This window comes from Parasteatoda tepidariorum, chromosome 2 (genome assembly GCF_982258835.1).
Source record: "Parasteatoda tepidariorum strain Cologne lab strain chromosome 2, Ptep-v5.0, whole genome shotgun sequence".
Classification (NCBI taxonomy): domain Eukaryota; kingdom Metazoa; phylum Arthropoda; class Arachnida; order Araneae; family Theridiidae; genus Parasteatoda; species Parasteatoda tepidariorum.
Genome location: NC_141756.1, coordinates 128488617 through 128501170, shown reverse-complemented (window position 1 = coordinate 128501170; position 12554 = coordinate 128488617).

Below are 12554 nucleotides of genomic sequence, written 5' to 3'. Positions count from 1 at the left end.
CGATCCAACTTCTAAGTTACTATTATAGAAATTCGTGATGGTTCAACATGAGAAACAAGTCTCATATGCTCGGCCATCAGTCCGAATTCCTACATCATTGAGGTGCTGGTTACCCTCAAAAAATAGAATGGTTCGTGATGGATGGTTACCATCAAGATTATGTGGGTCCATCAATAGAAAACCATCCATTTCTAAAACGTACTACATTAAATATCGGTAGTCTATGTTTGAAAAGAAATAATCAAGTAAATTATATAAGCACACCGGACAAAAAATGAGTCACCTTTAGAGAAATCATGAAAAACGCCATTTAAAAGTATGTAACACCACTTCTGGATTCGATAACCACCTGGAATCGGTTAGGAAGTGTGTCCACAAGGTTTTGAAGGTACGTCGAATCCAATTGAAGTCACTCGCTGAGGATTTGATCGTACAAATTCACCAAATTGCGAGGATGGTTGATTTCGGCGTTTTACCCGATGTTCCAAAAAGTCAAACAAATTTTCAATGGGGTTGAAGTCAGGTGATTTTGCAGGCCAGTCGAGATGTATTTAGTGACTGAGTGCTCATAAAACCAGTCATATATTCTTCCAGCCCGATGAACTTTGCTGTTGCCATCTTGAAAAATAGGGGTATCCACAACACACCCTTCATGAAGATGTTGACTGAAAGGCAACATCTAATCACCCAGAATGTTCAAATAAACATGTTGGTTCGTGTTAGTGGCCACCTCAGTGAGGGGGCCTAATCCATATTGAGAAAAACGCCCCTATAACATGACAGACCCACCTTCTGCTCGAACCTGACCTAGCACACAGTCAAGATGAAATGCTTTATCTGCCTCTTAGTTGCACTGGACGACTGAGTCTTTTGAATAAAGGAGTCAGACCATTTCACCAGTCTGTCCACGTTCGGTAACTTCTAGCCCACTGAAGTAGAGCAGTCTGTGTGAGCAATGGCCGACTCCAAATGTTTGACGAGATGCTCGACTCCAAATGCTCATTGTATGAAGTCGCGATGTTCTCTCCCTAACAGGTTGGGATAGACCTTCATTTACTAACTGAAGCAATTCCTGTCAGGTTTGGAAGCGATTTTGAATAACAAGTAGGGAAGCACGTCTCCGGCCCTTTTCATGCATTTCCGACCATAATTCTGACGTCGTCTTTCGTGACCACGTGTATTACACTACTGCTTGTAGACACATTGAACAGTCCACATCGAAACACCCAGAATCGAAATCCAGCAACTTCATTCACCTTTATGGCCAAGCACATCCTTACACTTATCCATATTTACACACAATTTCCTCTTCAAACAAAAATATCTCATTGATAGCCTTTGATCACGTTGAAGCAGTGTGCACATAATTGAGCGCATCACTTGACCATTGCGTCATCTAACGAAACCTAACGATTCATCGTTGCTTGCGCACTAGGGTGACTAATTTTTTGTCCGATGAGCTTATGAAGTTTGCATAACTATGGTACAACACTTCGAATTGTAACAAAATCGCACATTTTTGTATGTGATTTAATCAGGAATTTGTAACAATTATGTATAAATTAAGTCATGAATATAATTTTAACTCATAAATCAAAAAAAAATAACTAAGAAATATCATTTTAAGAATATTGATCGCAACATTTTTTGTTTTTAACCTGATTGAAACTCCCCTCTAGCTATTTCTACGAGAGAAAGATTTTTATCTGCCTTCATTAATACTGGATTAAAATTTTGATAAAAAAAAATAAGACCGAATACTTTTTACAAAATAAAACTTCCGATGAATTCGACATGTTTAGAATATTTGTAAATAAGTTTACGCATCATCAGAAACATATATTTTTAAAATGTCCAGTTGTTTTACTGAACGATAGCTTAATAGAATCTCTTGAACATTTATATAATCCGTTCGGACAACCTTAGAAGAGTAGTATGTTTTAGGAATTAAATAACATGATAAAAAAACAGTTGAATCAGCAATAAAATTTGGTTTGATTGAGTGACTATAATGGATGATCAAATACTAATTATCATTTCATAATAAGATTGGAAACTTGTTTCGTAAACTAACGTATTAAACGTTAGTATGTAACGTATTTGGGTCGTTGATTTTCTGTATCATACTTGGCTTTTACGTAAAAGGAGAAGAAAAAGGAGAATTTGGTATTGAGAAAAAGTAGATCAAAATGTTGAAACGATATTTTTAAAAGTCTCTTCAAATTGTCCTTCATTAGTATCTCAGTTCATCTGCATACAGTCCCTATTAGTCTGTGTAAACTTACAGTCTATGTAAGATCTTAATTATCAGGTGATACTCTATACAGTGCTATTGTTTTTATGTGACTGTTTGCACTTGTTTACGTTCGTGTATCCATGGGTTAAATTAGGTAGGATATATAATATAAATTAGACGATATATTATAATAATTAGATCAAATTGTGAGGCGCACTGTAGTGTTTTAATAATGATATGATTTTTGCAGCGTTTTACGCAATACTTTTATGTTCAGGAGATTCTTTATATACTTCCTATGTGTATTTATTTTTAACGTATTGCACTACACTGTTAACCCATTGATACAGGAGCGTAAACAAGTGCAAACCGGCTTCATCCGAGTCAAATCAATACAGCTGTCTAGTAAGTATCACCTGATAATTATAATTTTACGTGGAATCTTAGAGTGCGTCTCATAATATGGCCCGAATCATCCAATGCAGACGAATCACGCATCTCATTAGGACGCATTTTAATAGTTTAAAAGTGGAAATGTGCGATAGTTTCGTCATGTGTGGCACCCTCATTGCAGAAGAAGCTTTTCATTGGCTGTAGGGCGAGTTCTTGAGAACCAATACCATTTTTGGATTTTTAAGTGAATGATTGAAATGGATAGTTTTTTAACCAATTGTAAGCGTATGATGTTTTATATTTCCTTTCTCTATCAGAAAAAAAAGTAACAGGGTGTAGGAATATGGCCATTATAAATCTTACAGTTTTAAGTGTTTGTACTCCTTCGGTACTCATCCGATTCTTTTAGTTAGCATTTTTATTTTCCCACATAATACTGCGGGTTTTCACTTTTCCAAATTTATCCTATCCCTGATGATTTACATGGGGCACACGTCAATAAAATAAAATATGATTCACTACAAAATGAAGACGGCGTTCACAGGTGACCCATTGTCAAAATGGTTGTTGTCTTTTTTTTTCTTTCTAGAAAAGAAACTTAATTGTATTTTCATCTTGGACATCTTTATCCAGAACTGCTCGGTATACAATTTCGCAGACATATTTAAATGCAGCTCAGACACATTGTGTGTCAATTCTTTTGATGACAGAATAGACATTGAACAGCCAATAGAGATCAATATTAACATTTTCGGAGGGGTACAATGGTGATTGTAAGCTGCATCCTACACCCGTTTCGGATTCACAAGTTCATACATGAAATATGATTTGAAAGCTAGGTTTTTTTCAATTTTACATGAATAGTGAATGAATCATTTGTATTGCGTGAAAGACAGTCTACGGTCCTGTGCAAGTGATTGGGTACGTTGACAATGGATCCTTTTATCCCTAACGGGTGATCAACAACCAGTTTTCTTATCTGAATGAAAGTCACCATTCGCTCTTCGGTAGGGTTCAATTCTCTCAACCATTTTAGTACTTTTATGAGGGATGGGCTTCATGCTTGGGTTTGCGAACGGAATCCTTTAGTTTTTCCGGTTGTGAGTAACGCTTACGGTATTCCTGTCTACGTTTTTGGGCTTTTTCAGCCTCGCTAAGTTTAGGTCTGGGCATCGTTTTTTCTTACCTCAACTCTAACTTTTGGGAACGCGTCCATCAGTTTGGACCCTATTTATGCGTGATATTCACCTGAATGAGTATTGAAAGCGATCTAGTTTGAACTGTAGGTTAGAATTTCTGATATGAGAACAATAAAAAGCAAAAATATCGTTCACATGATGAAATTCTCTTTTATTCACAGCTCAAGAAGTATTTATGGGATCTCTCTTGTCCCCTATCTCAAAAGTAAACTCACCCACTTAATGCTTAACAGAATTAAAAGTGAAGAAAGGAATTCTAAAAAAATTATGAAACCGTAGCGGTCGCCATAGCAACGCATGCACCCTGTTTACTATTACTCTTGATTATTGTAGTTGAAAAGTGAGAACGTCAGGAAATCCAAACCAAGACCCATTTTGCCAATGGGGAAAAATAATGAACAAGAAAATAACTTTTATGAAGACTGCTATTGCGAAAATGCAACGTGACGCGAAAAGCACTTTTTGGGAAAAGTGGTGGAAGCTTTATATTTAAACTAATACGAAATTTTTAAAGCGTTGGCTGGCACTTTAGGTTTGAAATATCACAATGAACTGTGATTCCAGAATAAAGTACATATATTTATATTATTTAGTGAATATTGACGTCTTGTTTTTCAAATATAAATTTCTAAGAATTCATTATGTTTTCTCTCCTAATGACTTGTGTAAAATGTTGGAGCTTTTCTGGTTCAAAAGAGTATGCAGGAACCTGTTCCCTAATTGGATAGAATCAAGTTCATTGAACAGAGGATCCCCTCTTTTGTTCCAAAGATAACCAGGTAAATAATTAGCTCCAGCTATTAAGTTACAAAATTATACACACGCACTTCTAAACAAGTAACCTCAATTTTAAAAAATCATAATAGTGAATGATAAAAGGAGTGAATGATAAAAAATTTGGATCACTGAATGTTATTTCGCAAGAACTGCTGGATCTTTTTTCCCACCTTTATAAAACTCGTCTATCCAAATATAATTTTAAGCAAAATAATTTTAAGCGTTCATTTATTCACTTATGTTTGTCAAAAATGTTGAATTTAATTATAGAGAGAGTTTTGCCTTCATCATAAACAAAAATAAAATTTAAAATTTGAACATTCAAATAGTACATAAAATTCAAAATCCAAAATGACAACTTTTGTATCTTCTTTGTGACCCTTTGTACATTTAAGTAATATCAGTGAGCATAGAATTTTTTTTTCATGATTTGATATTAGATCAAATAAACTGGGTGGAAATACCACAAAAATTCCATTCTATGAAAGGAACCTGTGAACTAATCCATCGTGTATATCAACACTGAGAGCATAACTGTGCAATATACTTAAACCACACAAATTATACTGAGAGCATACTGTCACTGGCCATATTATGAGACTCGCACTCTAACATTCTATGTAAAACCTTAATTATCAGGTGATAGATACTATACAACTTTATTGTTTTGACGAGACTGTTTGCACTTGTTTACGAGAGTGTGTCAATGGGTTCAATTTTAGACGATATATTATATAAATGTGACGATAGGATAAATGAGACGATACATTATATAAATATAGAATCTATATTATATAAAACGCTAATACGTACGTATGTATGTATGTATCAATAAAACCGATGATATTTCTTTTCTCGCGCTGGCAACAGTTTTCATTTTTAATTGATTGGATTCGGCGCGCAAGAGCACGTAGTGAGCAACCAGATAACAATAACCAGAGTGAGCATTATCAGGTTGTTCAATTCAGATTCATGCACTAAAAACATGACAATATTTAATTTAAACTCAATTAGGAATTAATTAATTAATTGAAGTGAGAATGCTTTAAAAGGCCGCTGTTGAATTGATATTTTTCTACTGGGAGCTACCTAAACGTCTACAAAACGTTTAAGTGTTTGTATTGAATGCATTGAATTTTTTTTATATTTCGCGTTTATTTATGCATTGAATTTTCACGCTTTAAAATGCAGAATATTAGGGAAGCAATATTTGATAATTTATTTTGCTTATATGTTTCTTATTTAGCTAATGTTTTGATTTTTTCACCATGTACAATCTAAATAGCTAATATACTTTTTTAAACGCCAATAAGAACATTGGTAGAATTCTTCTACATAAGTACAATACTATGTCTTTGATGATAAAATACTATGTCTTTCATGATAATATACTATGTCTTTGATGATAAAATACTGTCTTTGATGATAATATACTATGTCTTTGTGCTAGAACATTGTGTTCATTGGCGAGCGAGCGCAGCGAGCCATGGTTCACGGCGTGAACCACATAGGATTGCGTAGAAATCCTCGGGGGTTGGCTAGCGTTAGCGAGCAGGGGGCGGAGCCTCCTAGTATTTATTATACCAAGCATTATGTTAGTATATTATAATAATGAGATCCAATGATGAGACGCACTGTAGTGTTTTAATAATGACATGTTTTGCACGAGTGTATAGGCAATACTTTTATATTTAAGCATGCATGTCATGGACTTTTTATTCAGTTGATTTCTTATAGACTTCCTATTTATATTTATTTTTAACGTATTGCATGACACTGTTAACCCATTGATACACTAGCGTAAGCAAAAGCAAACAGTCGCATAAAAACAATAAAGCAGTACAGAATATCACCTGATAATTATAATTTTACATAGAATCTTATAGGGCGTCTCATAATATGACCAGGGACTGTAATATGAGCATGGAACTTTCTCAAAAGGTCATATACTCAATGAAATGAAACTTTTTATTCTATAATTTCTGCTAAAATAAAAATTGATTTCCTTTTCTCCTATTTTATTTTAATCAAACGTATTCAACAACAGTGAGCATAAGTGTAAACTCATCATCAGAAATACTGATAAGAGATGGCGCTGATGATGATGGGGAGAAGAAAAATAAGGAAGCATTTCAGATTAGGCAAACTAGATTTTAATTTAGTGAAGATTTCCTGTACCGGGTTGAATGCTTTCCAATTACGATGCTCCCCACCCCCTTTAACACACATCCTTCTGTCTTTTGATGTTTCAAGAAAAGAAAAAGAATTTTTCTTTCCGTAGGCGCACACACACACGCACTGTGAGCTAAACCTTTGAGCAAGAAACCGACAGGAGAACTTGGGCTGCTTAAAAACTTACAAAAAAAGTGAAAGAATATTTGCTTTTCAATGATTTTTGAAGTTTTTGAGAGTTGTATTTGTTTTTGTATTCGAATTGAACTCACACAAACTAAAAATTTCTCTTTAATGGAATGCAGATGCGAAATATTTGAATGGATGTAAAAATATTCTTGATTCAATAAATTGAAATAAATATAAAAATAAACATTTATATGTTCTGGGACATGTTTATCACCTCTGAAAGAATTTTTTTTTTAATATAGAAAATTTGAAACCAAAGTCGATAGGATCTAACAGAAAGTTAATTCTTTCATTTAGTGCTGATAACTTTCAAGGCCGGATTTGCGTATAAGCTGAATAAGCTGTAGCTTGGGGTCCCGAGATGGCAAGGGCCCCCAGGTCCCACTATTTTTTTTCTTTTTTTAAAGTTTTATTTGTTATGACCCATTGGCAGAATGGGTCTTACTTTGTATTTCATGGCGTCCTCACTTCTCAGCTACAATAATCAAGAGTAATAGTAAACTTTGCGCATGCGTTGCTATAGTGACCTCTGATGTTTGGAAGAATTCTTTTCAGAATTCTTTTTTTCACTTTTAATTTTGTTAAGCATTGAGTTGTTGAGTTTACTTTTGAGATAGGGGACTAGAGAGATCCCCTAAATACTTCTTGAGCTGTGAATAAAAGAGAATTTCATCATGTGAACGATATTTTTGCTTTTTATTGTTTTCATATCAGAAATTCTAACCTACAGTTCAAACTGGATCGTTTTCGATACTCACACACATAAAGAGGGTCCAAACTGATGGTCCCAAAAGTTAGAGTTGTATTTATATTTTATTCGTTACATATAAGTTATATTTTTCCGATTCTTACGTGCATTATTCTCTATTACTTATTTTTTTAAATACGTCTAAAGAATACGGCTGTGCCTAGTTTAGAATCACTAGTAAAATTTCTAATCTAATCTTTAACTTTTTAATCATGCTTCGATTTTAATATTTTGAAAAAAACTGAAAGGGAAACTATAATTCTAGAAAAGAAAAAGTATATATATTTAAATTTTCTTTTCTTTTGCGATTTTTAACAACTATTGTTCAACCAAAAGCTTTTTCTCGCCAAATTAGATAATATTCGTGCGTGATTTTATTTCGTGTGAAATTGTCTTTACGATATTGCATAACTGAAAAAAAGAAAAGTAAGCAAATAACAAATCAGATGACTCCACTGATGACGTATATTTAGGTTTCTTTGGAGCACTAATTGATCAAAATCTATCCGCCGTGTTGTCACACACAAACGACTTTTGACCCTCTCGACCCATGAAACATGTTTTAAATTCAATGCAAAAAATTACAGGCTTTTCACACATTCTGGAATGAATTTTTTCTTCTCCTCAGTTGGGAGAAGACACTTAGGATAGGCTTCCTGAAGTCTCCTGTCATTCACCTATCCATCCAGGCCTGGATAGCCTGGTTGGTAGGGCACTGGGCCAATCTCCAATAGTTCGATCCCGTGGGATAAATGGTGACTGATGCACGTCAAATCTGTCGAATCGCAAAGTCCTCCATGTTCCCATAACAAGTCATACCTCTGGGGGGATCCAGGAGTCTTCTGCATCGGTTCGAAATGACGAGTAGTTGAACATTAGTAATCGTAAACCCTAAATTGAGTTGGATGTTCAGCGACTGTTATAAAATGAAGATACCTATGAATCTATGATGGACCTCGCAGCATGATGGCAGGCATCCAGAAAGTAAATTCTGCCTAACCCGTAGAACATCGGAAAGAGCTCACTCTCTCCAAAAACTTGTAAATGACCCTACTAGGAGACCTTCATATGACCTGAATTTTACTTCGACCTTTTAAGCCATACTTAAAACCCCAACACCAAGGACTTCTAAACTAACTCTACGGGAACAATCTTTCGTTATGTAGCAAAATGTTTTGGAAAATTTTAAATGGAAAAACTATTGCCACAATCATGCTTGAAGCTTTTAGAAATAGTGTCATATTTGCATCCTATTTTCAATTGGGAGACAAAGTTAATAACTTTTTTCAAGTTTTAATGCTAGCAATTGTGAAATTATTCTACGGGATTTCAATATTTATATTAGAATGTTTCTTTTTTAATTATAGTGATGTTAAAAATGCAAAGAAATTTTTAACTTTCTCATTTTGGTTGAGTCGAATTTCGCATGAGTAAAAAGGACTCCCTTTCTTAAAGAAAAGAGCTTTTGAATCGTGTCAACAGTTTTGCCATGCAAAATCTTCCAAAATGTGAGTTGCTAAAAGTAAGATCGATTATATAGATTTAGTATAGTGTTTCGACGCCTTTGTCCACGCCACTAAATTATGGAGTATTGTCGACTAGCTTCTCACCACATTAACTTACCCTCGGACTTTGTTGCCAAAAGCTAATGGGTGGCAAACACGACCCTGAAAACTAAGCAAGTCTTCTTCCTTAACTGATGCAATTCATGAAAAAAAAACTCTCTGACATGCTTGGTGAATCTCCTACAATATCTTTCGAATAGCTTCCGTCTGGTTTCTCTTAGCTTCGTGCGTCTGCCAATTAGAGTCACATTTTCACAATGATTTTTCATCTTCGATGATCAACTCACACAAGTCCACTTTGGATAATGCCACTTTCTTGAATTTTTTTCTGAAAGGTATATCATTTCTGTTCTGTGTGGGATGAACTGTTCTCGACAATGTCAACCATCATCTATGAAAAGGTACCCCACCATAGAATCGAGTTAACATGTCTTATATACTAGTCAATTGGAATTCTATTTTCGTAGTGGTAGACGCATTACAGTACTCCATCACCAGAATTATATATGTGATTGAAATCGATGAACGGATACCACTAGTTGATTCATTGCTGTTTCGTGAGAAGTCAGGTGAGCTGTATTAAGATCAGCGTAGTTTTGCTGATCGTGAGAGCTGTATTAAGATCACGGTCGTGGTTGCTCCTGCGTTGCCATTAGCAGTCGAGTGTATGCAGGTTGACGCTGTGTGTGATTGAGGCGAGACTGATAGCAACAGTGCGAGGAGGTGGATAATGTCGCAGTCACAAGCAGCAAGTCATCTGTTCAATGTGGACAATACATCGAAGTAGGCTTCTTCAGATCGAAGTGGGCGTTTCTACCAAGGCAGGCATGTTCACTTCACGTCTGAAGGTCACCCATGCGGGGAGTGAGTAATCGACCCTGTCAACCTTCATCTATGAAAAGGTACCCCAGATTGAATCGAGTTAACATGCCTTATATACTAGTGAATTGGAATTCATTCTGTTTTCTTACGTTACTAATCCTCTGAATAAGATCTTCTGTTTTGGTAAGCATATTTGAGTATAAAAATCTAACGTTTGTATGTTCTAAACATTGCAATAGTGTTTAATTTTGCGGATGAATAAAAAATTGCATCATATGCTTCACTAGGCTCAAGACGTGTCATATAACCTACATTCATGACGTGCATTGCTCATGACATGCATATCGCCTACAAATCTCTTCCAACTCCATATCTCATTCCAACTTTCACCAGAGCACTATCATTGATTTACCTTTTCAATACCAAACTCGTATACTTGAACTTAATCGTTTAAAACGTGTATAATACGGCTAAATCAGATAAATACTCCGATGATTTGTAAGCATCCTACAGCATGGCTAGTCGTGGAGAAAACAAAAATCTAGTGTATGTATATACGTGTAAATTTTGACCATTAAAGCTTTAATCTACTTAAAACTATAATTTTGACTGTTATTCGAGGAATATTTGTGAGAAGCATTTTAGAGAAAAGCATCCATCTAGGGTCCCCCAGCATTAACAGCTTTCTTTCTTTTCTCTTCTCAACTTTGAAGAGGGGGGGGGGAGGTGGCATGTCTTTTGAGTGGCATGTCGCCCTCAGAAGCATTAAGAAAGTCATCCGGTGGATGATGCCTTTAAAGAATTTCTTAAGTAATGATGTCGATGACGTCATGAATCGATAGGGGGTGATGGTGGTGGTGTAGTCTTTGATCTACTTTGTCGAAAGATCCAAAAGGGAAGACGTCAGAGAGAAGGAGACATTCTCTGAAGACACTTTAAGGTTTTAAAGCAGGGAGAAAAGGAGGATTAAGAAGAAGACGGCGGAATGCATTAAAAGAGGGGAGCAGACTGTCGACAATCTCGGGTGGGGAGGGGGAGTCCTCCCTAGGGACAGCCCACACTTCCGCAACCACTTAGAAGAAAGTCCTCAGCAGATGTCGACTCTGACCAACTCCACAAAGAAAAAAAAAGGAACAGAAGAAGACCCACTGAGGAGGGCGCTATCTTTATTTGAATATTCAAAAAAGGGACAGAAAAGAGCTTCGCTTTAAAAGAAGATGCAGAGAAAAGCTTTAAATCGAAGATGGTTTTTCCAGGCTTCATTGAAAAAATTGCATGAGTTTTCTCTGGGTAGATTGACTTGACTACCTGATACAGAATTAATCTTACTGTTCTGATTTAATATAGACTGGCCTTTGGGTCAATGATAATTCAGAAAGCATGCAACCTTACGACTACCTTGTGTCTGAATTTTCTTCTTAGTGTCACGAAAATGTTTGTACTAAAAACGTTTTTTTAAGGAAGCAAAAATATTGCAGTCGGTTTTAAACCTTTCATCCTAAAAGAATTGAAAAATTTTTCTTAAAACTTTTTTCAAAAAGTATTGTCACTTAGATGAAAGGGTCACTTAGGTCCACAATGACGTAATAACTGACGTCACACTTGTGTGATAGGTCAAATTGCATTGTCCATTAAAATTTCATGACAAGGTGAATTTTGGCTGAGCATACAAGATATTACGAAAGAAAAATTCTTATAATGACCGAGATTTAAAATTATTTTCACTATCTTCATTCAAGAATTTTTTTTACCCTAAGACAACCTCGATTTAAGGATTTTATATAGAACGTTGGATTTTATATTCTACGCGGATTACCCTCATCCAAGGTTTTGGATGAGGGTAATCCACGTAGAATAGAGCAGATTGTGACAGATCTCGTTTTAAGATGAGACGGTTTGCAATTAAAACCTGTTTAGGTTTGCTTTAAAAGGTTTTTCTGAGTGAAAATAAACCTTCTTTTGCTATCTGGGAAAAAATCCATTATATTTTTACTCTGCATTTTTATGCTTGAAATTAAATAAGTTACTTTAAAACTAAAGAGAAATTTCAATTGTCATACGAACTTACTTCGATAGAATAAAAACTACCTGTTTGTTCATTCTGAGACATGTATGAGGCTTGATCGATGCGTAGTTTCTTACTACTATGTCTGATGGAAGGGGACCTTTAATTTTTGGCAGAAGAGGGCTTGAGGTGTACTACATTTCAAATAAAATACTCGTGTGAATATGAAAGTGAGGTTAACTCGAGATTTCTAAATGTGAATGGGGTTTATAATTCAAATTAGGCCTTCGTATATCATCATAGGCTAGATGGTGAGGCTGGAAAAAAACTTCTGCAAATTAAACACGCTCATATTTCGAACATTCTTAAAAAGTACATGCAAAAAATATACGCTAGTGTTAATTGAATGCTTATATGATATTCTATTCCGGTTTCGATGGGTATTGAA